The sequence below is a fragment of the Artibeus jamaicensis genome, unplaced genomic scaffold, assembly GCF_021234435.1.
Source record: "Artibeus jamaicensis isolate MK-2021 breed Jamaican fruit bat unplaced genomic scaffold, CSHL_Jam_final contig_471, whole genome shotgun sequence".
Classification (NCBI taxonomy): domain Eukaryota; kingdom Metazoa; phylum Chordata; class Mammalia; order Chiroptera; family Phyllostomidae; genus Artibeus; species Artibeus jamaicensis.
The window spans coordinates 6,843,730-6,869,833 of record NW_026521850.1 but is presented as its reverse complement, the minus strand read 5'-3'; the positions used below and the strand labels follow the sequence as shown (position 1 = coordinate 6,869,833).

General features: G+C 51.7%; 1 protein-coding gene across 7 annotated transcripts in view; it reads left to right on the top strand.

Annotated features, from left to right (window-relative positions):
• Positions 1–6,872: 6,872 nt before the first annotated feature.
• The window catches only part of RALGPS1 (Ral GEF with PH domain and SH3 binding motif 1), a 233,640-nt gene continuing 214,408 nt past the window's right edge, over positions 6,873–26,104 (top strand). For 5 of the 7 annotated variants that reach the window (XM_037158892.2, XM_037159020.2, XM_037158833.2 and 2 more), the window contains exon 1: positions 6,873–7,094. The gene's annotated coding sequence lies outside the window, so the exon portion shown is untranslated. Of the gene's footprint in view, positions 7,095–7,538; positions 7,591–26,104 lie in introns of those variants that run through there. The other 2 variants (XM_037158690.2, XM_037158759.2) reach the window with 2 other exon arrangements.

The window sequence follows — 26,104 nt, the reverse complement described above, 5'->3', positions numbered from 1 at the left end:
TAGAGCTTGCTGATCCAGCTTTGGTCGGCCAGTGTCTTGTTGCTCCAAATGAGGGGGTGGAGGAATATACATACCTAAGAACCGTGGGTTATAACGCAATCACCCACAGGGTTACCTGCCCAAGACGGCAGGTGCCGAACTGCCTCCCTTTCCTCTCCAACTCAAACAGCAAATAGGTCCCCTGCCTCTCATCTTTGGGAGAGGTTGCTTTCTAGGACTTCTTTCGTTCCTGACTCTGCCCTAATAGAGCTTGAATCTAATCAGCCTGACTGGGCCCTCATGGGATAAGTCACGTTCCCTTTTGGGGCAGCTAGCCGGGTCTTGCTGGTGGTCGTGCTGGCTCCTCTGGCTCTGTAGACCAGCCCACCTCCAGCTTTGCTGGGGAGGCAGTGAGGCTTGCACTCAAAATGTTTCTTCACCCCTTTTGGCCTCAGCCTTGGCACTGTGATCAGCCCTGGGGCACTCTGTGTCAACACGAGATCTGCCCCTATTGTGCCCTGGGCCCCGCTAGGAGCTGTGCGTGGCCCAACTAGCTGAGCTAGAACGGGTCCTGCAAGTTTGTACTACTTTCAGGTGTCGTGCGAGTGTGTGTGTGCGCTTTGAAATGTGCAAATTGGACAGTGAGTCATTTTGAATTCTGTCCCCTTTCCCAGAGTGCTCGAGGTGGAAAGGACAGACTCTCACACTTTCCCAAGAGTAGGAAGGGACCACCGGGCTCCCTGCTCCCCAACTCCCAATACTGGGACTGCTAGGGTGCTCTGCAGAAGTGATCTCCAGTTTCTACTTGCTTGTGGAGCCTGGCTGCCTCCCAAGGGACTCTGCATTGTTGACAGCTTTCCATGACCGAAAGTCCTTCCTTATCCTCAGCCCCAAACCCGCCGCCCTGGAGTTAGACCCTTTCTTGATTCTCTATCCCTACTTCACAGGACCAAGGCGTACTTTGAATATTCAGTGACAGCCGTCCTGTCTCCTTCTGGCCCTCCGGGGCTTTTGTAGGCTAAATGTGACTTTGGGCTATTTTTCCCAGAGGCCAGGACATGGGGACACCCTTCCCCTTTCTGTCTGCCCACCTTCTTCCACTTCAGGACTTTAACAAACATGATTAGGAGACATGTTTCCGAAAGCATCTTGTTGGAATTTGAGGTGGTGGAATCCATAACTTGGAAGAACACTTCTTTGGCAAGCAAATTACTTTTGTGTGACCGTTATTCTAACTAGCCTGTTTCTGCCAGATGTTCCATTCATCACACGTCGGCTCCCTGGAGCTGGTTTTCAGGTTTTTGTTAACTCCTCAGCTTCTTCACTGTCTTCCCTCACATCTCCAAATATTACGGTGAGAATTGAAAGGCACCTTTGATCTGGGAGATCTGGGCTCAGAGAATGGACTCTGGCCTCTGAATTTCCACCGAGGCCTCACACCCATTCTCTCTCCCCGTATGACTGATGCTCCAGCCCCCCAGGGCCCTCTGGCTTGCCTAATCTCACAGGCAGCAGCGCCAACTCAGCCGGGCACAGAAATTCCTGTCTTGCTCCATTTCATCTTTGCAGAGGGAGCATTCACTGGCTTCTTATCATTTTCTCTTTCCCCTTTCAACATAACTGCCTCCCCATCCTCTGGCATCAGTTACTCACCCCTTCTTACCTGCCAGCTCCTGGCCAGGCTTCTGGTGAAATGATAGGTGTTCAATAACTAAACTATTAGTTGCCTTCTTTCCCTCCACTGCGTGGGTCCCCTTTTCCCAGAATGGGCCTCCAGGGACCTCCTGCCCCCAGGCTCGGTTGCGAGGCCCCACTTCGGATTGTAGCCAGGGGATGGCCAGCTGCAGGCACTGGGAGAGCCAGAGCTCTCTGCTCTCAAGGCACACCCAGCACATCTCTGCCTCCAAGGTGGAAATGCATAAAGAGTCAGGTGCTCTCTGGATATAATGGTCTAAGCCTAGACAGAAAAAAATTGGATTATTCCTTTGGGGGGGCTCTGATGCTATCTCTGGGTGGGTAGTGGCAGCATTGGATCGATATGTAGGAGACCCAGCTGATACGGGGAACACTGTATCCCTTGCGCACATGGGAATCGACGATCAGAACCTTTCCTTTGCCCCGTCAGCCCCAGGAGCGGGAGCTGCTTCCTTCTATCATTACATGTTTCCTCGGAGTCTAAGATCCTGACACTACACGTGAAATGATATTACTTGAAAATAGACTCTACTTAAAGATGTACATTGTAAACCTTAGGCCAACCATGAACATTTCTAAAGCATTAAAATGGTTTAACACGCTGTACTGGATTGTCTGTCAGCAGTTTAGCACCATTCCCCCTCCTGTGGTCCCCCATGGATCACAGGGTCTGGATGCTTAGGGGAACTACATTTCCCAGCATTCCCTGCCAGAGAGTTTACTAGTTAGAGTCTACCAATGACAAGTACAGTTGACTTGTTATTTGCAGTAAGGTGGCCTATCCAATCATTGTGAATGCCAATTAAGTCATCGACTTCTGGCCTGTTCCAGCAGGACAGACACGATTAGGTTGCTGTGAGCCCCCATGTATTTTGGGGAACCCATCAAAACATAACTTTGTTTTATGTGTGCTTCTGTTTAAAGACCCCTTAAAATAGACTGTTAATTCCTTAACCTCGAACTCATGGCCAACACCTCTCTAACTCATGTCTGAAACAAGTTTATCTAAAACATGCTCTTTTCTCTGAAAGACGCCTCACTGCCTTCCTGCGCTTACCGGAAACACCAGACAGCGCTTCAGCACAACGCCTGGGGATCAGTTTAAACAGAGAAATCACCACCAAAAAGCTCAAAAATGACAAAAAATGTGGCACTAACTAGGTTGCAGAAAAGACACGTTAGCAGTATGAGAGCTGACCAAGAGGGCAGCGTGTCACCTTGTTTGACCTCTGCTGGGAACGTGCACATCGGGGTCACTCAAATTTTTTTCTGCTTGTCTGTGAATGACCTTGAAAGTGCTGCGAGTATTAATTTTTGGATTATAAATACATTTTAGCAGCAGGTTAATTTGCAAATACGGAAACCATGAATCGTGAGGGTCCATTGTATGTCCATTTCAGCACGCCCACTTCTTCTGACATTGACTAGGACAGCTCGGGTACCTCCATCTCACTGAGCACTGGCCATGGGTTTGGGCCAGGCTTCTAAGAGCTACTGCAGTAGCTGGGGTCCTTGCTGGGGTGTTAAATCTCGTGTCCTGAGAAAGTGTCCCCAAGTCAATGAACTCTTGTTTATCTAGTCTTATATTCCCACTTCCTTGATTGAGCACCCACAAAATTCAACCCCAGAGTTACTGCCATGGCTTCTGCTGGTACATGATGACTAATTCTTTCATTCTTCAGGCATATAGTCTGTTTTTGCCCCTTGCCAGTCCCAGTGGTACCCAGCTGGGCTTGTTGGGGTTTAACACTAGTTACCACCCTAGCAGTCTGGAGGGAGGTGGGGGCAGCACTGAAGGCAGGGGCACCTGTTGGCCATGAGAAAGGGTTCCTGTAGCACCTGCCAGATCCATAGTGGCTCAAGTTCTTATGAAAAAAAAAAAAAAAAAAAAAGGTGTGTCAGCTTGGCAAGTCTGGAAATCTGGGGTGCATGCTGCAGAGCCACCATCGTCAGGAACACCCATCCAGGTGGCCTTATCCCATGTTTTAGGATCCTAGGTTTTTCCCACCAGGGCCCTGACCTTCACCGCAACAGACTTGCCTTGCTGGGCATTCATACATCTCTGGAGCTCTAGACGCTGATAATCAGGTCTTCAGCCTACCACGCAGCATGTCTGTTCTTCCACTACCATAAGTGATGAGGGTCTCTTTGCAAGCCACCTCCACAGTTCTCTAGCTCTCGCCCTCAGCCATTAACGGCTCCTTAACAGCCTGCCGTCTCTGTACCACAGAAGGATTTCTGTGGTACAACTTAGCTGAAACCAACCAACTAGCTTCCTCTGTCTTTATCAACATCAGTTTCTCCATTTTTTCAAGCTCTGACATCATAGCACCTACCACAGTATTCTCCACAGTGATATTTTTGCAGGTCACACTGCCAGTGAAACCTTGGCATTTGGAGCCACACCTTGTTGCCAGGGGCTACCTGTGTTCCACCAGGAGAACAGCCGGTGTGCCTGCTGGGCAGTGGTGAGCCAGTCCTAATGTCCCTGACCATTCCTGGAACTTCTTGTGCCAGTCCAGGTTCACTGAGAAGCAGATGCCAACGCAGGATCCAACCCTAAGGGAAGAGGGCAGGGGACTGAGGAGGGCTGAGAGAGCTACCAGGCTGTGACGCAAGTCTGACCCCAAGTGAAGGAGAGAGGGAAGGCAGTGTGGAAGCGTCCTACACCACAGTGCCCTATGAGGGAGTTCGGAGGCCTGCTGGGTGGCCCATGAACTAAAAATGACCATCGGAAGAGTCCCATTGTCACCCAGGGACAGGTCCACCTTAGAATCTCTGCCATTGGGTGCAGCCCATGTACGTTCCCTCAGTGTAAATGCATTACAGTGGTACCTCAGTACTCATCATTAATTCGTTCCAGAACTCGTGACAAGTGCTGAAACTGACAAGTACTGAACAATGAAGCCTTTTCTCTTGGGAGTCTGTGTGACTCATACAAGTTCTAGCAAGTGTGAAGAGTCCTGAGCAAGCACTGAGTGCTAAGATATTTAAATTCGATGGGTACAAGGTTTCACAAGTTCTGAAGCTCTTGAGTGCCAAGGTGTGACTGTATTTGGCTTCAAAGACCATAGCCAGGCCCTTGGTCAAATGAGCTCCCAGTGTTTGGAGGTCCACAGGTGCAGTCTCATGGCCACTAGAGGCCATGACTCATAACTCACCTTTCTCAGGAGAACCCTACAAAGTAGGCACTCTGAATATTACCTTCTTATACCCGAGGAAACTGAGGCTTAGAGAGGTTTGGATTCTTGTCTAAGTAAGACCGTGTGGCTGGGAAGTGGCAAAGCCAGCATTGTTCCCAGGAAGGGACCCAACTGAAACTTTCATTCTCAATTCCTGTCCTTCCTGTGTCCGCCAGCTGCCCATGTTGATGACTCACCTTGGGGCACCTCCACTGGGACTGTTATCTGTACCCCAGGGATGGTGCTCTGTTGTATATCCTCTCCTCTGTCTCCTGACGCCCCACAGGATCTATGGCAGTCCTCTGTTGCTGTGCGACAGTTTTGTCGCCCATTTGGAGCTTATAACAACGCACGGTTATTACGTCAGTCTCTGTGGGTCAAGAGTCCGGCACAACTTTGCTGGGCTCTCTGCCTCGGGATCTCACAAGGCTGTCATCCAGGTGCTGGCCAGGGATGCAGCCCCGTTTGAGGCTAGACGGGAGGGATCCCTGTCTGAGCTCATGTGGTCGTTGGCATCATTCAGTTGCTGCATTGAGGGTCCCAGTTTCCTGCTGGCTGTTGGCCTGAAACTCCTTTCTGAGTGGTCTTTTCCATAGGGCTGCTTGCTTCTTCACAGCCAGCAGAAGAGATTTTCCTATCAAGATGGATTATAATATTATATAACATACATCCCCAAACCTCCACACTCAGGGAAGGGGGGATCACACAGGCCATGGACATCAGGAAGTAGGGAATATGGGGGCCACCCTAGAGTCCAGGGGCCACAGCTGCCTCGTTGATCAGCATCGCTAATGAAAATAGCTCCTCGAACTGCTCCAAAGCTGGGCTCTCCAGGAAGTCCAAGTCCACATAGAGGCAGCTGACCTGGAGGATCCCCCTTGGTGACCTTTTCAACTCTCCTTTCCTCCAATGAGGCAAAAGATCCTTCCCCTCACTGAGAGTGACTCAAACACTTGAGATGCTTGAGAGCTGGCCCTCTCCACCAGCATATGGCACTTTAAGGATGGGTGATAGTTAAGTGTCTTCTTTGACTATTACTGTTTTCTTAATGAGAAATGGCAGAAGTTTCCCTCAGAGATCCCTGAAGACTTAGAAATGGCTTAATTTCCACTGACTTTGTTTCTTTTCTTCCTCGTTTATTTCTTTCCCTCCCTGCATCAGCTTGGGGAAGCAGAGTAACGAAATCTTTCCATATTCTGATGCTATTGCAAAGTGAATTTGAAAATTGTCAAAAAGACATTCTACTTGTCTGTGTTTTCCAAGAGTCACCAGAGCAAGGCAGGACATAGGGCCTCTCTTCAATGGGATGCGGAACAGAGATGTGTGTGTGTGTGTGTGTGTGTGTGTGTGTGTGTGTGTGGTTCCGGATTTCCGAGGCTTCACAGGCCTGGCTTTGACTGTTCGCAACTTATTATCTCTGCGACTTCACCTCTCTATTCACCTCATTGCACTTGGCAGAGTAAAGGATCTGGCAGGAGGGAGACAAGAGAGTCTCATTTCCCAGCTTTGCATCCATGTGGTCTTGGGGCATTTGACTCATGAGGCCTAATTTTGTCCAGGTGTAAAATAAATGGGTAGGACTCAAGGCTCTTTGGGTTTCTTAAGGTCTGTGTTCCGTGCCTACCTCCCAGTTGTAAAGAATGGGCATTAAGGTGATGTCTGTCACAAAACCATTTCTTGTTGAAAACGATAAATCCTAGGTAGAAATTTTAGGGGAAATTGCATGAGAGCTGGAAGGATTCGTGGGAAACGAGATGCGATGCTATTTCTAGGAAGGGGATGGGCGTGGCAGGCTGCTGAGCGGGCAGCTGAGCATCCTTGCAGTCTGACGGCGTCCACCCGCAGGAGCGGCGGGGCCGAGTCCGTGGAGAACCGCGGCCGTGGCGGCTGCGCACTGGCGCACCCAGCCGTCCGATTGGCGTGTCTCCGCCTTTGCGACCAGCTGATTGGGAAGGCTAGTGGGGAGCTGCACGCCGATTGGCTGGGCGGCCCGCCGCTCAGGCCCAGGAGCGGACGGTTTCTACTGCGGCTGGGCACCGGTTCTGCTCCAGCGTCGGCCTGCGCTCCAGCTGCGCCCGGCCCGGCCCCGGCCCGGCTCGGCCCGGCCCTGGCCTCCGAGCGAAGGCGCCGCTGCCGCCTGGGCCGCTCCCAGGGCCATGAGGAGGCGGCGGCAGACACTGCGGCCCGCGTCAAGGTGACCGGCCGGGACTGCAGCGGCATCCGCGGCGGGAGCGGGCGGTGAGAAGAGCGGCCCGAGGGGCGGGGCGGGGCCCTGAGGGCCGGGCTGGAGGGAGCCGCAGGTGCAGGAGGCGGGACCTGGAGAGGCCGCTGGGCCGGGGAGGGGCCTCAGGGCGGGAGGCGGGCCTGGGGGGGTTAGGTCGGGCGGGTTTACGGGCGCGAGGGCCGACCGGGGGCCTTCGTTGCTCTGGTTCGGTGGGGGCTTGGTACAGAGGGCGGTGGGTGTAGGGGTGGAGGTGGGGCGAGGCCGCAGGTCGGGGGGCGGGGCTTGCGGAGGCAGTTGGGTGGGGCAAAAGGCCCCAGGTGCGGAGGGCGGGGCCAGGTGGGACCACAGGTTTGCTTGGTGAGGCCAAAGCGGCCGGAGAGCTTGTGTCAAAGGAAACCACAGGTGCAAGGGGCGGGGCTCGGTAGACCTGCCGGAGCGGGGGGGTTGGGGGGGTGGGGCCTTGAGTGGTTGCAGGTCCGGAAGCGGGCCCCAGGTGAGGAGCGAGCAGAGGTGAGTGGGCTCGGGAGATGCTGCCCTCTCTGCTGTCCAGGGGGTTTGGGTGGAAGCAGGAGTTTTGGGCTTTCTGAGGATTCTGGAGGCTTCCAGGGTTGCCACTGGGCCAGGAGGGCCGGCCAGGCCTGCCTGTCTTCTCTTGAGTAGGACTTAGGTCTAGCTGTCCTGGTTACTAGGCTGGCGGCTTCCCCTCTGTCAGGCTCTGGGACGTACCATTTTTCACGTCTCAGGGGCTTCTGTTGCTTTTGCAGGGGCCATGCCTAGGTTGGGGGACGGCGCTTGGCTTTCATTCGATGATCAGCTGGTGAGAAGTGTGTGTGCTTGAAGAGTAGCTAGTGTGAAACTTGAAGGGTCTTGGCTTTCTGGCTCCTCATAGAGAAGCTGCTGCAAATCTTAACAGCAGCAGCCTCCAGGAGCCCGAAATGGCAGCCTGGTTGGGGGGAAGAACAGATATGAGGGTTCAGAAGTTTCTGCTTCTGTGTTACCTCAGAAAGTCTTCTCCTTTGCAAAATGAGCATCATTGTAACTGCCTTGTCTGAGAGGATAGGAAGGAACTTTCCTTACTGAGCACGCCCTCGTGAAGATGTGAGTTTCCCTCATCTGCGTTGATGGGCAGGTGGGATTCTGGAACTGGGGTCTAAAGAGGAGGAGATTTCTAAGAGGAGGGGATTTCTAGACCATTTTCTGTTTGAGTTTGGGACGAGGCTTGTGGCAGGGAGTCCCCAGAAGACTCATTCCTGCCTCTGGTGGCGACTGCTCCTCCCTGTGAGGCTGAGGGAGCCATGGAGGGAGCACGGGGAGAAGGGAAGCAGAGGAGCATTTAATTGTGTGCTGACCTTTAGAACCTAACCCCAGTGAGGACTCTGACCTGGAATATGAGGCTTAGGTTTGAGCCTTATGGAATTCCCCTTCTGGTTCAAGGACAAACCCTGAACTTCCCACACTGAATTGAGGAGAATGCCAGAACTTCATTAAGTTTCTACAGGGCAGAGAGAAGAAAGCAAGATGATGGGGCTCCCTCCTGTTGAGACAAGGGTCCCATACCTGTGTGTGTGGCCTTTTATTGCGCAGTGCCTTCAGTCCTGAGTAGACCTGTCCGAACTGCCATTCCTCCTGTGTTGCACGGACAGGAGAGAAGGCGGGAAAAGGTTTCTCCTGTACTGGTTTGCGTTTTTCTTCACTTTAGAAGATATGAGACTTTTGGAGACCAACTGCCCTGGTGCTGGCCACTGTCACTACCACCAGTTTTGCTGTGGTGACCTAGTGGCATCATGGGGATGGCATCTCAGGTACCTACAGGGTCTAGAAGCAGCATGTGTGAGTTGTCCCATTCTGTCGCAGTAGGAACTGTGTACCTGGCTGTTGGACATTGCCGCCCTCTGATAAACCCCACACTCTGTGGGTTAAAGGGAAGGCCTAGGCTTGGTGGAAGACAAGGGCTAGAACATGTGTTAGAGAGGGGCTAGGCTTTTTGATTGTTATTATTACAGTAACACTTTCCAGGGTCTGGAGAGAAACTTCATTAATGAAAAGATTGCATCTGAGGCTCTATGACATAGCCCAGTCCGCCTTTTTAACTCAATTTTCCTTTTCAGTGTGGAGGGAAAAATCTCTGGCTTGGAATACAGGTCTGCATTTGAAGCTTCATGCACTAGTTTCTTCGTTTCTCACAGCTTGGGTTTCCTTATTTTTAAAACAAGGATGTTTATGCCAGCCTCGAGAGCTTATTATGAAGAACAAATGAGACAAGATATGTGAAAGCACCTGATATATTAGGCACTCAATATACAGGGTCCAGTAGAAGTAAGGCCTGCTTGAGTGTGGTTGGTAGGGTAATAATATTGATGCAATAATTTATAGTTTTAATTTGAGCATTTCACCTAAAATGTCATGTGGTGTGCTTGAGTGTAAATTTGTTGTGTTATAGAATCGCTTGCTTTTATTTCGTAATAAAAAGAGGTGTTGTTTGTCCTGGACCCTGTATATTAGGATCCGTTTCTGCCTCTCCCTGCCTCCCCGCCTTTCAACACAACAGAACAGCATGTAGCAAATGAGGAGAGCAGGACTGGCGATTCCGGGGCTTTCACTTCGCATGTAGCTTTGGTCAAATCCCTTCCCCTCTCCGGGCCTTGGTTTTCTTAGCCAAGTGAGAATGGCGTTCGGCTGTGTGAGTGTCAAGTGCGGTCCTGGCTCTGGCATTCTGGTTAGCATGCTCTCATATTTTCTTGAAAGACAGGAAGGAGGAAACTAGTAACCTGTTCTTTGGGTCTTCTTTTAAAAATATCTGTCTAGCACTTTGCCTGGCACAAAAAAATATTGCAACATTAATGAAGTTCGTGAACCTCAACATGACTACAAAAGGGGTTTAACAGGCTTCTTTCACCCCAAATTAAGTTCCTCCCATGTATGTTCATGAACATGCAGACTTTTTCATGTTTACAATCATACGTATGTGAATATTAGGGAAAGGCCTGGGAATAAGTGGTATCTTTAAATGATGTTTTTATCTTATTTTTTAAAAAATTAAAAAAAATCACCCATGGATTTTTTAAAAAGCAGGTAGTTCAAAGGGGAACAAAGTACTTCTCTTTCTTGTGTTGAACTTCCGCCCCTTGTCCTTCTCCCAGAGGCAGGCACTGCTGCCATGTGTTGTTTATTAGGCATCTCACACAAATAATAATATTCTACCCATACTCGTGCTCCTTCTTTTATTAACTTGATCTATTTGGGAATTGTCCCAACATTGGAAAAGTTTCATTTGGTACATAGTGTTCCTCTTTAATAAATGTTTTTGACTGATATTGTAAGTGTAACTTTTCTCTCCACTCCAAACCCCCCATGATGTTTACTCAGTAATGGTTAGCAGCCATTGTTTGTTTAGAAGAATTACATGAAGCAGCCCTTGTTCTCCTCTAGGAAAGAAATGGCTCTGACCCCAGGGAACAGTAGACTAGAGGGCAATCTGTGTATTTGGATTCAAGGCAGAGGACAGAGAAAGGAAAAGGGATGTTTTCACTAGTAACTGAAACTGATTTTTCATTGACATGTGCTTCAAAGCTCAGCTCTGTCACTCACTGTATCACTGAAGATGGTTTACTCATCTTCCTGTGCTTCAGCCTCCTGCTCTGGAGAGTGGGTGACGATAGTGGGGTCTGTCTGTCTGGTTTGCGTAGGGGACCTGAGACCATGCAGGCAGAGCGCCTGCAGCAATAGCAGGTGTGGTAGATTCTCGAGAAGAGGTGGCTGGCATGTCATTAATAATCTAAAGTTGACTCTTATTCTGTGTCAGCAGATATTTACTTAAAGTTGAGGGTGAGCTGCAGAGAATTCCCAAAGTCCTTGCCCTTGAGATGGTCACATCCTGTGCAGAGAGACAGGCACAAAAGTCACCGACGACAGAACACGGTGGTGGGCCTGATGGTGTGGAGGTGAACAGTGTGGGGGCCCCAGAGGCAGGAAACAATGACCTCTCCCTGGGTGGTTGGTGAATGGCCTCCCAGCTCATTTCTCCTCCTCTGTGAAAGTGCCCCAACTCTGGGCACGAGTGACACTCCCACTCGTGCTCCCATGACTTTCATCGTGCACACGCCTTGACGGAAACGCTACTGCATGAGTTGCCTGATGCTTGTTGCCTCCTGCCTGCACTGGGGGCCTCCACCGGCATCGTTGCTGCATCTGCACGGGAGGCTTTTGGTGGGCGTTGGGATGGGCCTCTGCTCATACAAGTCCCGCCACCACATAGCGGCAGCCTCCGATCGGTAAGCCATCAGGTCTGGTGAAACCCAGGCTGTGGATTCTCTTACTTCGTCCCCCAAGTATTTGAGCGCCAACTCTGAGACAGGCACATGCTGCGCCATATACCAGCTGTGGACTTCGGATATGGCTGGTGATACTTGTCCCACTAAGGGATGGGAAAAAGAAAGAAATATTTGCTTCAGATGCTGCAAGATAAGATGGGGAGACAGAAAAAAGGCCAAATTCAGAACTGACCTGCCCAGCTTGCTGAGCCCCATCGCTCTGTTCCTCAGAAGTATGGCTGGCTGCTCACCCCTCCCTTGGGGCGGGGCTGCGGGGGAGCAGGCCTGAGGGAGATGAGCAGGCACCTGTTGATTTCGACCAGGGGTCGCGGATATTTGGTCGGGTTGGCCTCTGTGAGGATCATCCTGGAGCATTTCTGGGGCAACTTTGTTAGAGACGAGGTGTCACTTCCTCCATGTGGGCATTCACTCGGCAGTTTGCTGAGCTCCTGCTTTGGGCTAAACCCTTTGGTGAAGGCCAGGTATACGGAGATGAATGACCTCCACCCTGTCCTGTGGAGCTGACGGTCAGTAGGTGGAGGAGTCGCACGCAAACAGAAGGCAGTTGGCTGCGATGGAGGACCTCAAGTGAAGTGGCCAAGCAGATTCAGAGTCTGCAGCTAGGCAGACCTGGGTTCAGATCCTAGCTCTTCCATCCATGGCCTCTGTGACCTTGGGCAAGTGTGCTCCCTGCTGGGTCTCAGTTTACTGATATGAAAAATGGGGTTAGCAGTATTGCCTAGCTGGGGGCTGTTGTTGAAATCAGTGAAATAATGTCACAGAATGTTTAGCACAGTGCCTGACAGGAAGCTCATCTTACAGAGGATTCACTGTCATTTTAATTATCCTCCGGGCTGCGGGAACACTGACTATTTTCTCTGGGTTCTAAGTATAGAGGTAATGGTGCTTATTTGGATGGGGAAAGTGAAGGTGATGGTCGAGGTATCCAGGAAACTAGCACGGAAGTCACAGGGGCCTTAAGGAGTACGGGAAGCGTTCCTTGGGGCCCTGCCGACCCGGGGCTATGAGTTTGTCCACAGGTGTTCCCCACCCCCTTTTGCACAAGCTCTTCTCAGAGGGGATTCCCAGCGCCATCACAAGCCATCACCTGCACCCATCAACCCCAGGACTCTTCCCTGGGGGAGGCCCGAGTCAGCCTTGTCTCACCCGCACTTGCTGAGGAGAGCAGACACCTCGAAGACCCAGAGCAGCAGAGCCTTCTCCGGTTTTTCTGCGGAGCTTTCAGGCCCCTTGTGTTCTTTGCAGGAGATTTATCTCCTGAGCATCAGAGAGGCAGGTGGGGCGGCACTGAAAGCACAGCCTCTGGAGTCAGGACGATGTGGGTTCGTGTCCTGACACCCCCACTCACAAGCCTTGTGGCTTCAGGCAAGTGACTGTTCTCTGTGTCCTCACGGGTGCAGGAAGCGTGACAGTACTTACCTTCTCATGGTTCCTACAAGGCATCGAGAAGCTCCTGTGGAGCAGGACTTAGCGTAGTGCTCGCGTACCCTGAGCGCCCAGTGAACGTGCACTAGCGCGGAGTTCTCCCATAACCCCTGCTGGAGGGCTTGTAGGACGCCTGAGGCGGGGCAGGGCGGGGCGGCGAGCAGTGCGGACAGACGCAAGCCCGCGGCAGCGGCAGTACCGGCGAGGGAGAGGCCCAGTGACCCTGAGGGTGGCCCCTCTCAGGCCAGTTCAGGAACTGAAGGCTGGTGTGTCGGCTCTTTCTTTTTTATTTTTCTGTGCTTACACACAAATACTGCGTCTTTAATACTTTGATGTTTAAAAAGATTTTATTATTTTTTAGAGAGAAGAGGCAGTGAGGGAGAGAGGGAGACAAACATCGATTGGTTGCCTCTCACACACCCACAACTGGGGACCTGGCCCACCACCCAGGCTGGCACTCAATCCATTGAGCCACACCAGCCAGGGCAGATAATGGGTCTTTAATGTGAACTAATGCAACATTATACTCTCCCTCTTTGGGATTTAAATATCTTTATTATAAGGTTTTATTTTAAGGTTAAGACAGTTACTTGGGTAATCAGAAGAAAAATTAAGTGCTTTGCTTCAATAGTCAAAGGTTTCTTTGAAGATCATCTTGTTGGAGACAAAAGAAAGAATAATGAATGTAATTAAATTCGTGTTTATTGGATACAATAATTCTCACTCTTGTATAAGCTTGATAACTAGGTCAAGGGAAATCTGTGCTTTTGGTACATTTCTGAGTAATTAAATATTTATGAAAAACAAGTTAATAAATTCAGGAGGATTTGCTGTGTCTCTTTGTGGCAATAAAGTCTATTATATGGAATTAGGGAATTTCACTATTTTAAGAGATTTCTTACTTTGTGTCCTCTTGGTGGCTGTGTTTTATTGTTTTTCCCTCTAAGCTCCCCTTTTTCCAGCACTTGGCCCACTAGCATTTCCAGATTGTTTCCCCATTAAGCTCTCCCAGCCCCTGCTGTAGCACATAATGACACTGTGACCAACAGCAGCTTCCTTGTGACTCCCCTAGTGGCCTTTGCAGAGTAGATGTCTGCATTTGTTCCTGCAGCCCTGATGGTCTGAGTGTGTCATTCCCTCTGCTGAGAACCCTCCTGTGGCCCCAGTCAGTGCAGCTCAGTTGGCTGGGCATCATCTCACAAACTGAAAGGTCACTGGTTCGGTCGCTGGTCAGGGCACATGCCTGGGTTGCCAGCTCGGTCCCAGGTCGGGGCATGTACGGAAGGCAGCAAGGAGCCAATTGATGTTCCTCTGTCATGTGGAAGTTTCTCTTCTAGTCTCTCTCCGTCCCTTCTCTCTAAAATAAAACAAACAAATAAAAGAAACCCTCTCTGGTTTCTAATTTTTCTTAGAAAAAGTACCAAATTGTTAGCCTGCAGGGTGTAACTGCTGGTCATGGCTGTCTCCTCTGGTGCGGTGTAATGGGGTCCCGGCAGAGCAGGGGCTGTGGCCGCTTTCCTCCCCCTCGGCTCCTCGGTGCTCGGCACAGAGCATCCGGCTCCTAGTAGGTGCTCCACGGGTGTTTGTTGAGCAAACAGATGAAGCGAGTCCCCAGGGTCTTGTTTGAATCTATAAAATGAGGTTGTTGGATCTGAGGTCCCTTCATTATAAAATATCCTAACACATTACGAAGTCTCTTGACATGTGATTTTCAGTCTCATGTCGATTCTGCGTGGTAGGTGGGGATAGGCTTCGGAGTGTGAGCGCGGTGGAGAAAAGGGAAGCTCAGAGGGGTTAGGCACACTGGCCCAGGCGCAGCTGTGGGAGAGGCTGAGGGCTCCCTGGCCCAGGCTGCCTGAAGGTGTGGTTTCTGACATGCAGAGGAGGAGTCACAGGTGAGGTAAGGAAACTGGGACTTATGGGAAAGAGGTATTTGTAATAATTTCCTGTGGTTTTAGTTAGGTGCATTTCCCGGTCATTGAATCTGGGGAGTTGAGTTCAATTCGGAGTGATGGGTTGGAGGTTCGGTTTCATTCTAGAGACCAGGAAACCCAGGGCTTTCTTGTAAGTGACTCAAGCGTAGTGATCAGTGATGCAGATTGGCCGATGGCTGTGATTAGAATTTGTCCTTGTTGGGGAACTTCGGTAGTTAGAACTTAGTTGCTGATTGGTATGTAGCATTCTCTTGCTGGTTGCTTCCTTCAGCTTATTTCTCCACTTTCTCTCTGGATATGCCTGCGCCTGGGCTGTGTTGCAGAGAGTGGCCCTGTGGCCTCTGTACTCATCAGATGCAGTGCTCATCCACCGTCCCCGCTTTCCAGACGAGCCTGGGGACTGTGCCAGGGTGTTATACTCGGCGTCCTGATTCCCCGAGCAGCAGAGCCCATTTTACGTTGGCACATCCACCAGGTATTGCAGTTTCTCAGCAACCACCTGCAGCTCATGGAATGTGGCTCATGGACCGTATCTGTGAAGAAGCATTTCTCTCCAATGGGAGCTCCACTCCCCAGGCCTGTGCTGGATCTGCAAGGTGACCTCACTTCTCACTGGAAGAAGAACGTGGACCTGACAGCGCAGAGCTCTGGGGTCCGGTGACGGTGGCCGGCTGAAGAAAGGCGGTGCCTCTGGTGGTCCGTTAGCAGCACATGTACTGATCTTAGGGGGCTCCTTCAGGGTTGAGAGGTTCTCGGAACTTAGTTTTATCAGTGAGACCAGTGCACATGTGGAGGGAGCGAGCAGACTGATGCTACGAAGACATCACCCAGTGCAAAGCCAGGATGCCAGGTGTGCCGGTCTGTGCTGACACCTGCTTTCCAAGTGAACTGGAGTAGCCCCCGTGGGTGCGCATCCTCTCTTCAGCAGGGGTTGCCCTGTTTGCTCTCTCTTAGTGTACAGTCTGGTGGCAAAGTTAAAGTATACAAGTAATAGCAAGCTATAAAGAATTAATTACAGGTCTGATGACGATGGCCGCAAAAGAGGATATACGAGGTGCTTAGAGACCGTAGACGGGATGGTCTTACCTGGAGTATCCCGGTAAGGGTTGGAGACAGCCTTTCAGAGGGAAGAGGAGTCGGGGCTAACCTGATGGAGAGGTGGCACCTATATCTGTTGTGATCCCGGCCGGGGCAGAGGTCTGGTGAATTAAAGGAGTGACAGCCAGCTGGGGTGGCTGGGGTACTGAGGACGAGGGAGGACTCTAACGTCCCCGCCCCGGGGGTCGAGGCACCACTGTTTGCCTGACCTGTGCCGGAAGTGCGTGTTTCCACAGTTGCCGGCTCTTCTCTTTCAGGCCCCGTCTGTCACCAAAGCATCATTACTGAAACATTATTTGCCAAGGATCCCAGGATAGTGGTTGGGCTTCTTTTCATTGCTCTAAACACTGCTGGCGCCCCGTGCTTTTCCAGGGGATGGCAGAGCACCCTGATCTCGTTAGCGGTTTCCGTTCGTGAAGTAGCCATTTACCGAGCGTGTAACTGGCTTGACCCCTTGCTCTCAGGAGCCCACAGACCTGACAGACTGGAGTGAGTAAATGACGATGGCGCTGCGTCACGGGCGGGAAGTGGTGGAAGTGGAAGCTCATGGGACCGAGTCTGGAGCCCAGGATGTTCAGGGTGGATTTCTAGTTTCCCGGGCGAAGGGGACACGGGCAGAGGGAACGGACTGTGCAGAGATGCCGCAGGCGAGGGCGCGCTGCGTCTCAGGCACGGAGCTGCAGGGTGCTGCTGGCACGTGAGGCTCTCGGTGAGGGGAGGGAGACGAGGTCGGACAGGTGGTTTGGGGTCAGGACTCAGAGGGACTCGCAGCGGTGAGTGCTCGGGGGCTGGGCGTCGTCCTGTGGTGAGCGGGGGAATGGTGCTGGAGTTACAGGAGGAGGGGGACACCGTCAGTCACGCTCCTGGTGGAGGACGGGTGGCGTGGGAGGAGACCGGCGTTTGGGAGACGGGCAAGGGGCTGTTGCACCTGAACCTGGCCATGGGGAGGGAGGGGAGCAGGCAGGTTCGAGAGAAACCGAGCTGGAGGCCTCTGTCCTTGAGAGTTGGTGGATGGAGGGAGGGCAGTGTCAGTGTGCCTGATTTCGGTGAGGTGAGGCGCTGGCCGGTCCCAGGGATGAGGGATGTAAAAGGAACTGGGAGGAGGCTCTTCTGAGTCCGGGGTGCTGGTGGGAATGACTTCAGCAGCTGGCCAGCCAGTGTGCACGTCAGAGGGTGGTCTGGGTTCATGCGGTGGCCCCGGCCCTTTGGAGCAGCAGAGTCCTCTGTGGTGCCTGGGGCGGAGAGGCTGGCCTGGCCGTTGTGTGTTGAAGAGTTTTCACAGGTGGTTCTGCTGCCCCCACTGGTCTAGAGGGAGACTCTGGCCGTCCCTGTAGAGCTGGCCCCTGAAGTGGTGGGAGGGATGTTGGGTCACTTAGGGGGACCCTGGCTGCACTGCTGGGCAGCCTCAGTTCAAGGGGCAGAACACAGTGGAAGAGCCAGAGAAGGAGGAAGAGGAGGGTCAGTGAGGACAGAGGGAGGCGGTGGTGTGGAAACTGGTGTGTGGGGGTCCCCTCCAGCTCTCCCCAGCCTCTGCCCCTGCAGCCAAGCGCTCTGGTGCCCCACATGGGCACTCATTTTTCCACTGGTGTCCGCCAGCCTCACGTGAGGGGTTGGTCTTGTGACCTCTGCTGCCGTGTGTGAGAGACTCGGAAGGAGGCTCCAAGCCACGGGTGGCGAACACGAGGCTGGCACACCAGATCCGGCCCGGCACCTTGTTTCTACCTGGCGCAGCCCCAAGCTCTCGCTTAACTGCGAAGGAGTAGTTACATTTATACAGTCCTGAAATTACATTTGGCCCCTTGAAGGCACCTGCAAGGCTGATGAGGCCCCCGTGGAAATGAATTCGGCACCCCTGCTCTAAAACCCTTCAAGCCCTTCGGACCTTCTCAAGCAATCCACTCACATCTTCTGTTGGTGATCGTTTGGACTGAAATCTCTGGCTCCTGAAGAAGGAAAGGGGGGGCTTCATTTAACATTCTGGGGTTCAGGATGGGCCTGCAGCCTTGGTGGGAAGGGTGTATATCCAGATCCTAGGAACGGCAGCTCTCAGAACTGTTGGGGGAATTCTGGGAAGAAGATACAGCCATTCAGCCTGGACTAACGCAGCGTGGGAGCCCTGTGACTTGGGAGCGCGTCCTTGGCCCCTTAGGTATCCTGGGCTTGGGTGGCAGGGAAGAGCCTGGGTGGAACTTCCAGAACTTACAGATGCCGTCTCACAGTTAGAGAGCTGCCCTGGCTGACAGCAGAGGGAAGACCCTAAATAGGCGGTGGTGGAAGGCCCCCTGGTAGGTCTGAATGCCTGGCTGAGGTCAGCGCACAGAGCCCAGTGAAGAGCCTTTGTTCTGGCAAAGCCAGTGGGGAGCCGGTGGGTGGTCCAGCGTGTGTTTCGTGTCACCCTGAATGTGAAGACCGGGAGTGTGGGACAGAGGCAGAGACCGTGTTGTCACTGACCCTGGTGCTGAAAGCCATCGAAGAGCAGTACGAGAAAGGCTTGGGGACAACTCAAGGGGAGTGGCTGTCCTTAATACCAGGGCCAACCCCCACACCCGCTGTGGTACAGAGAAGCCATTTGCCCCTTGGGAAAGGAGAAAGAAAAGCAGCCGGACGTTTGTGGAGTTGAGAAGCTCCTGGGGTTGGGCAGAGAGAAGGGAGCAGAGGCATAGATGGGAGTCCGTGCTCCAGTGCAGGACGTGAAATGCCGGCGAGCTCTCCTGGGATGGAACAGGAGGAGATGGTTCAGCACAGGTGTAGATGTGGCTGGGTCCCAGTCCTGCCTCTGCCCGAGGACTCGCTGCCCACATGCCCTGGGCAGAGGCGGTCGGGGCCCCGCCTGCTCAGCACGCCCAGGGAGACGCCATGTCGAGCCAGAGGCTAGGAGGCCTGAGGCTCCGAGCAGGCGGTCGGCAGAACTCAGTGGGATGAGGCATGTAACGTGTGGCAGTGTGGTGCTCTCGTGGACTGTGCGTCCTTGGGTAGGTGGTGGACCTCTTTGGGCCGCCGTTTTCTCACTTTGGTACCCACCTTAGAGCATTATTGTAAGGACTCTGGCACATCACTGTGGGTAAGGTGCTCAGCACAGTGTCACAGAGCCATAGTCAGTGAGTGATGGCGATGAGGATGATGATGGTGCCAGCACCTTCCGGGCACCTTTGCATCTATCTCCCTGGACTGAGCCCCACCAGTACAGCAAAGGTAGGAAATACAGAAGAGCTTTGGCAGTAACAGGTTCTGCTGCGTGAACATCCACACATGGGAAGAAGACCGGGTCTGCTCGTGCAAAGGCCGGGAGGAGGTGTGGCAGCGGGGAACGTGGAGCCCCTGTCGTGCTGGGAGATGAAGACGCCCGAGCCCAGGAACAGCGGAGGCGGAGGAGCTGGATTGGGCTGCGAAGGGAGGAGGCAGGAGTTTGGAGTCAGAACTGGAGGTGATGAGGACAGAGTAGCACGTTCGCCTCGGTCTCGGGTGCAGGTGGGTTTTCATCCGCTCTGCCATCTCCCCGAGTGCTTCGGTGGGTGCAGGGGGAGGTGGTGTGAGAGATGGTTTACATGGCGTCTGTTTGCTAAGTCAGGAGTCTGACGTCTGTGACGAAGCTTATTACAGAGTATTACCTTGGGTTTGAATGGACTGGATGAAAGCCAGTCAGTCAACACCTCAATTTCCGGCTCTTTCCAGGGAAGTCCAAACGTAGAATAGTGACGATACTATTTCTCCAAATGTTTGTAAAAATTTAATGCAATTTCAATGAGAGATTCTGTAAAACCTGATCAAGTAAGTGATGTGCATCTGGAAAAATGAATTGCCTAAAAAATTAAGTTTTTTGAAAAAGCAATGAAATGGCCCTAATTTTTCCTGATTCCTATTCATTTCAACAAATGTTTGTGTTTCATGCTGCATGTAAAAACAGTGCTAGATCCTTCGTTGGGGGGAACTAAAAATTGGTACCTGTTGTGAGAGACATTCTTGTTTGACCCTTACCAGGGTCCTTCAGAGGGAGCCATCCCGCAGGCTGGGGTGCGGGTGACAGGAAACTCAAAACAACAAGGAGACAAGGGAGGAGTCCCTCTCCAGTCAGCTGGGGGTAGGCACCCCAGCCTTTGGGGGCCACTTTCAGGAAATTGTGTGTAACACTTTTTGTGTCCCACTGGCCTGATCTTGGTCATATGGCCACACCTAGCAGTAAGGGAAGCTGGGAAGTGTGATCTGTGCGCAGGGAAGCCGTGCGTCCCCCTAACAACCAGATGCCCTTTCGCAGAAGAGGGGAGGGTGGCTGCCGGCGTCCATCACTGCTCCTAGTTTACAGACGTGGAGCTGCAGAGCGCTTGAAATTAGCCCAGCACTGTGTGGCCTTAAAAAGGCAGAACCTTACCAGAAAGCAATACTTTGTTAGTCCCACGTGGCACTTGGGTAGAAGCAGGAACGTGGTTGAATGGACAGTAGTGACCTTGTTGCCAGCTAACATCGGAGCTTAATTCACCAGATGTGAACTGAGCGGCAGCAGGGGAAGGAAGGGTTATTGCGTGGTGGGGGCGTTTGGGTTCCAGTGCTGAAAGGAATTGATAAGCTGAACCACATGCACAATGGATTCCAAATGAGTTTGAGTTAAGGGACAAAAAACAGTTGAAGATGGGAAGATGCTTACGGGCTCTCTAGTGGGATGCAGGAGAAGTGGGTTACAGGACTCAGCTGTGGGGGGATCTGCAGGGAGAGCTTCCTGTGTACGTCGTAGCTCCCTGTCCGTAGAACTTCGAGCAGAGATGGAGGACTCTGTCGCCCATGTGAGCTGTAGCATGTGTGTGGGCTTCCCTCCCAAGTCCTATGGGGGCGACACCACGGGCCCCAGTGCAGGCTGTGCTTCTGTGTTTCAGCCGGGAGACGCTGAGTTTGCGGAGCCTGCAGCTTTGCAGTGGGCAGTGGGCACTCCTGCTCTTCATCCCTGAGGAAGACATCGGCTCATCCCTCAAGGCTGCTCACTGTTGGCACAGCCCTGGCAGATGGCCTGGGTGAAGGTGGTCAGGACCCTGCATTCTTGGCACAGCCAATGAGACGTGTTGGAGAGTCAGAGACTGTGGAGGACTGAGTCTCTGAGCTGGCAGCAGAATTCAGTAGCATAATGCACATAGAGTGTGTGCCAGTTGGAAGCTTTCAGTCAGTGTTATTCCTTAAATTTTATTTATTTTTAAAAATATTTTTTAAATTTATTTTTAGAGGGAGGGGAATGGAGGGAGAAAGAGGAGAGAAACATTAATGTGTGGTTGCCTCTCGCATGTCCCTGCTGGTGACCCAGCCCACGACCCGGGCATTTGCTCTGACTGGGAATCGAACTGGTGACCCTTTGCTTCCCAGGCCGGCACTCAATCCACTGAGCCATACCGGCCAGGGCAGTGTTATTCCTTATAATGCCAGTGGGCTGCGGAAGGCCTGGCAATGACTTAGTTATCACAGCCTTCCTGCCTGGGTTTCAGTGCTTGGACAACACTGAGTGTCTGGGATTGACAGGATCTGGGGGGGCTCATATGGCCGGCGGGGAGAAGGCTCATTCTCAGGCGCTTTTTGTGTGTAGCTTTGGCTTCTTGCACCAGCTTCTTACCCAGTGTATCCTTGGGGCGTGTGCTCTGCTGGCTCTTGGTAAATTACTGGTAACTCTCCTTTTTCTTACATATAGTCAGATGAAGTTATTTCTTGAGCTTAATATTTGTGGTTTGCTTAATTCGAAATGAAGTAGAGTAAGCTTTAGGAAATAGGGTATTGTTTATAAACGTATTTGACAAAATTGTTGGTAACTAATTTCTGACTAGTGAAACTTTAAATCTGAGGATGTATAAGAGTATCCTAAAAATGTGGGGGTAAAGGATGTGTAGAGATGAAGAGAGGGTGTCGAGTAAAGAGGGGTCACAGTTGGTGAGTGACGGACACAGTCCTGGACCTCAGCCCCAGCCCTGTCCGAGAACCTTCAGATCCCTTAGGGCAAATGGAGGAGGGACTGAGCGGAGTCCATCCGCTCTGTCCTTGGGTAAACAGCAGGTCAGGACGCCTCTGTCCTCACTCAAGAGTGGACAGACAGAAAGACTCACGTTGGAGAGGGTCCACTGGGAAGACCCAGCAGCATAGAGGGAAATGAGCAAGGCAGGCAAGAAGCAGAGGAGGAGCAGACTTGGGGGGCAGGTTCCAAGCCTTTTACTCACTAACCTGAAGGAAGTTTCAGACGTCATCTTTCTTATCTGTCCTCCCAGAGGAGTTACAGATGCTCTGAAAGGTGATGGTCCGTCAACAGACTGAGATGAAGAAGAGCTTGAGGACTCAAAGAACACGAGGGTGTGAATGACTTACTGCCACGTTCGAAATTAGCGGTACTGCAGAAAGTCAGGGATCAAGAGGTGAATGAGCTGACAACTGAAGGAGGGTCGGGGAGCCCCCAGGAAACCCCAGGTGTGGGTGATGGACCGAGCTGGAGATCAGAACAGATGGAAGAGGAAGGAATCTTCAGTTTTCCTGAGCTGAAGAAGACCTGAAGGGTTCATGGTGAACCAGGAAAAATTAACAAATTAGCTAACATTTAAATCACTTAAATAATACCCAGGTGAAGAGAGTATCAGGAGATACGTATCACAGGATAAATATGAAGTGTTACAGAGGAGAGGCCCGGGAGCTTCAGGGTCACAGAAGAGTTCCCAGAGGAAGGGACATCAGAGCGAGACTGGGAAAGAGGGTGGGAGCGGGCAGGCAGGAGGGAGGAGATGAGCCAGCCCCTTTATCCCTAGTTGTGAGACAGTGGGCATGGCTGTTGGCATGCTCCAGTGGTGTTTTGGCACCGGTTTAGCAGGGAGGTGCCCAGAGGGAGCGGTTCTGTGTTGTGGGGACAAATGCTGCGGCAAGCTAAGTGGAGGGTGCATGGGGTGGGGGTGGGGGTGGCGCTTGACCGACACCTGGAGGTTGGAGGAGAAGAGACGAGTGTTCCAGGCAGAGCCCTCAGTGCAACCCATGTGGCTTCCCTGTCACCCATGGGATGCACCTGTCTGCTGTGGGCTCCGCCAATGAGGCAGTGTTTAGCCTGTGCTCACGTTCAGTTAGTGGCGAGTCATTCGAGGGCTGGGGTGTGGCTGCTTATCCCAGCCAGACTCCTGGGACCTGGGTCCCCAGGCACTCCCGTTGGGAAAGACCCCTCCTCCTCCAAGCACCGAGTGCCTGAGGGTCTGTCACTCTGCTTTATGAATCCCCCAGCCTTCTCAGGGGCACACGTGCATGTGGCCTGGGTTGTGTCTGTGCCACACAGCTCTGTCTCCTGTCCCTCAGGTGAGCACATTCAGCTGTTCGTTGGGATTGCTCCATTGCAGTTACATGTAAAGAAATGAAGCATGACTATAAGACTGTGCATGAAAATCTAAGCTAAATAAAACCCACCATTGCCTGCCACCCCAACAAATCAAGCTGCGTGTGTTTGCCCATTTCCCTTCCAGCCCCGGTCCACAGTGCAGGTGGGTTTTCACACAGGTGCACGTCTTAGCCTCTTGCTTCTTTTTCTCAGTGCAGAGAATGGCCACCAGGTGGCGCCACAGCACCAGAATCCCACTCCAGCCTCCTCAGTCTGTAATACCTGATGGTGAGCCCTCCTTGAAGTGCTCAATGGTGGAAGTTCATTTCCAGTGTTCTCTTTAAACGCTGTGCTACTCATAGGTGTTTTCCATAATGATTTTAAAAGGAATTGAACAGAGGTGTACAAAAAGTAGAGAGCGAAAGTGTTTCACAATGACACCTTTAAGAAGCCGTGTTAAGAAACAGTTGAGTGGATATCCTTATGGATGGACTTTGTGTTCACATGTGTGCATAGACATTTAAAACCACGCCCAAGTGTCTCTTTCTCAGCGAGGCCTTCTCAGACGTGCCCCACCCCTTCAGAATGGTAACCCTGTCCCCTCCCCACGCTCCCTGTCCCCCACTCCCACTGTGCTTTTGTCCCTCTCACCCGCTGACAAGCCGTATATTTTACTGGATGTTTTATTTTTACTGATCGTCCGTTTACTTTTGGTGTTTTCTTCACTGCTGTGTGCCCAGCACCTAACCAGTGCCTGACACATGCTAGACTTCAGTAAATGTGCATTGAGAGAGTGTTAACATGTCCTGAATTTGGGACGTTTCTCCATTCTTAAACACTGATCCATCTCATTCTTTTAAGCCACTGCTTAGTGTCCCTCGAGTGGGCACGCTCCGATGGCCTGCCCCGACACACGTCCACGCGGTTTTCCAGTGTTCTCCTGCTTTCTGGCGGCGGCGGTGCAGCCAGTGAGCTCCCCGGACACCCTGGTTGCCCGTCTGACGATCTCCATGTCCCACTCAGACCCTGGGCTCAGTGCTTCACACCCAGCGTGTGCTGTGTCCCTCACACCACGCACCTCACGCCTGCAGAGGGCGCTGCTCTCAGCCTGTCTCCCCGCAGGTGACCAGCCTGCGCCCAAGACCACAGGTCTGCTGAGAGCAGAGCTGCTGCTCTTGGAGGGGCCTCTTCCTGTATCAAGGGTGTGACGTCACCTTCTGTCACGTGACGTCACAAACACCCTTCCCCCAGTTTGTCGGTTGTCTTTCTTCTTTTTCATAATGTCTTCACCTAGTCAGAAGTTGTCATTTTTAATATAGTTAAATCTACCAATAGTTTCTTTCCTTTGTTTTCTGGCTTTTATATCACCCTAGAGAGGACTTACTTACCCTAAAGTTATAAAAAAAAGATTTGTTTTTATTAGTATTTTTATGGGGATTTTTTGTTTAAATCTTTAATCCACCAGAAATTTATTCTGTGCCCTGACTGGTGTGGCTCAGTCAGTTGGGCCTTATCCCTCATCAAAGGGTTGTTGGTTCGATTCCCAGTCAGGGCACGTGCCTGGGTTTCAGGCCAGGGCCCAGGTTGGGGGCATGTGAGAGGCAGCCAACAGGTGTTTCTCTGGCCCATTGACGCGTCTCCCTTTCTCTTTTCCCTCTCTGCTCCTCTCTCGAAAGGTAAAATAAATAAAATCTTTTTTTAAAAGTTTGATAGTTCCCCCTCAAGTAGATAGTCAGTTGCTTCACGGACTTTTGTTGAATTTTCCCCACTTTTCGAAGTGCCGTCGCGATCCGCCCTTCATCCTCATACGCCCCCCACCCCGTTTCCCGGCCTCTGTTCTGTCCCACGGACGCGTTTGCCTCCTCCCGGGGCTTCCTGGCCGGGCAGGGACCTTCTCGTTATACTTCTTTTTTGAAAACATCTTAGCCATTTTTAATTATTCTTCCAGATGAAATTTCAGCTCAGTTTGTTGAATTCCAAAATGAATTCCCTTAGGATTTAGATTGAGCTTACATTTTTTATGCAGCTCAGTTGGGGAGAGTTGATGTCTGTAAAATATTGTCTCCTTATTAGGAGATGTAAAATCTCTCTCCTTTGATTTTAAGACCTGTTTGTCTTTTAGTAAAACTTCATCATTTTCTGCAAGTGATTTTTGTACATTACTGTTAGAGCTTATTTCCAGATACATTTATTTTTGTTAGTAGGCGGTTGTGCCAATGTGCTTCTAGTCATTTAGCATTTGGGTGGAGGAGACTGTTGGTTTTACGGCTGGTTGTCTAACGCTCATAGCTTTTTCCTCTAGCCAGTTCTATTTGCTTAGTCTTCTAGGGAGTCTTAATTTCTGGTTTCTTAAAAATCAGAAATTTAAAATTTCATAAAAACTTTAAAAAAATTTACTGATTTAAGAGAGAGAGAGAAAGGGAGGGGGAGAGAGAGGAACATTGATTTGTTGTTCCACTTAGTTGTGCATCGTTATGTACTTAGTCAGTCATTGGTTGATTCTTGCATGTGCCCTGATGGGGGCTCGAACCCACAGCCGTGGTGTATGGGGACAGCGCTCTAACCGACTGGGCGACCTGGCCAGGGCTGCAACCCATTTCTTGTTCTTCACATTTATTATATCTTTGGTTGTTTCCACAAGAATTGAAGAGGGGAAGGCAAATGTATGAACCTAATTTGTGATCTTGAAACCAAAGCTTCCCGCTGCACTGATCCGCACGGAATGTGGAGTGATACCTGAGGACAATTTAGAACCAGGTGGATGTTTCCCTTGAACTTCACCTCCAACCTTGTGGGGCTCTTTGTTCATCTCCTGGGCCGGGCCCAGACAGCCCCCCGCCCTCCTCCAGGCAGACCTCGCCTACCGCCTCCCTCCCTGGAGACAGCTTTCCTCTATTCTGTGGGGCGTGCCAGGCTGCCCCACATGT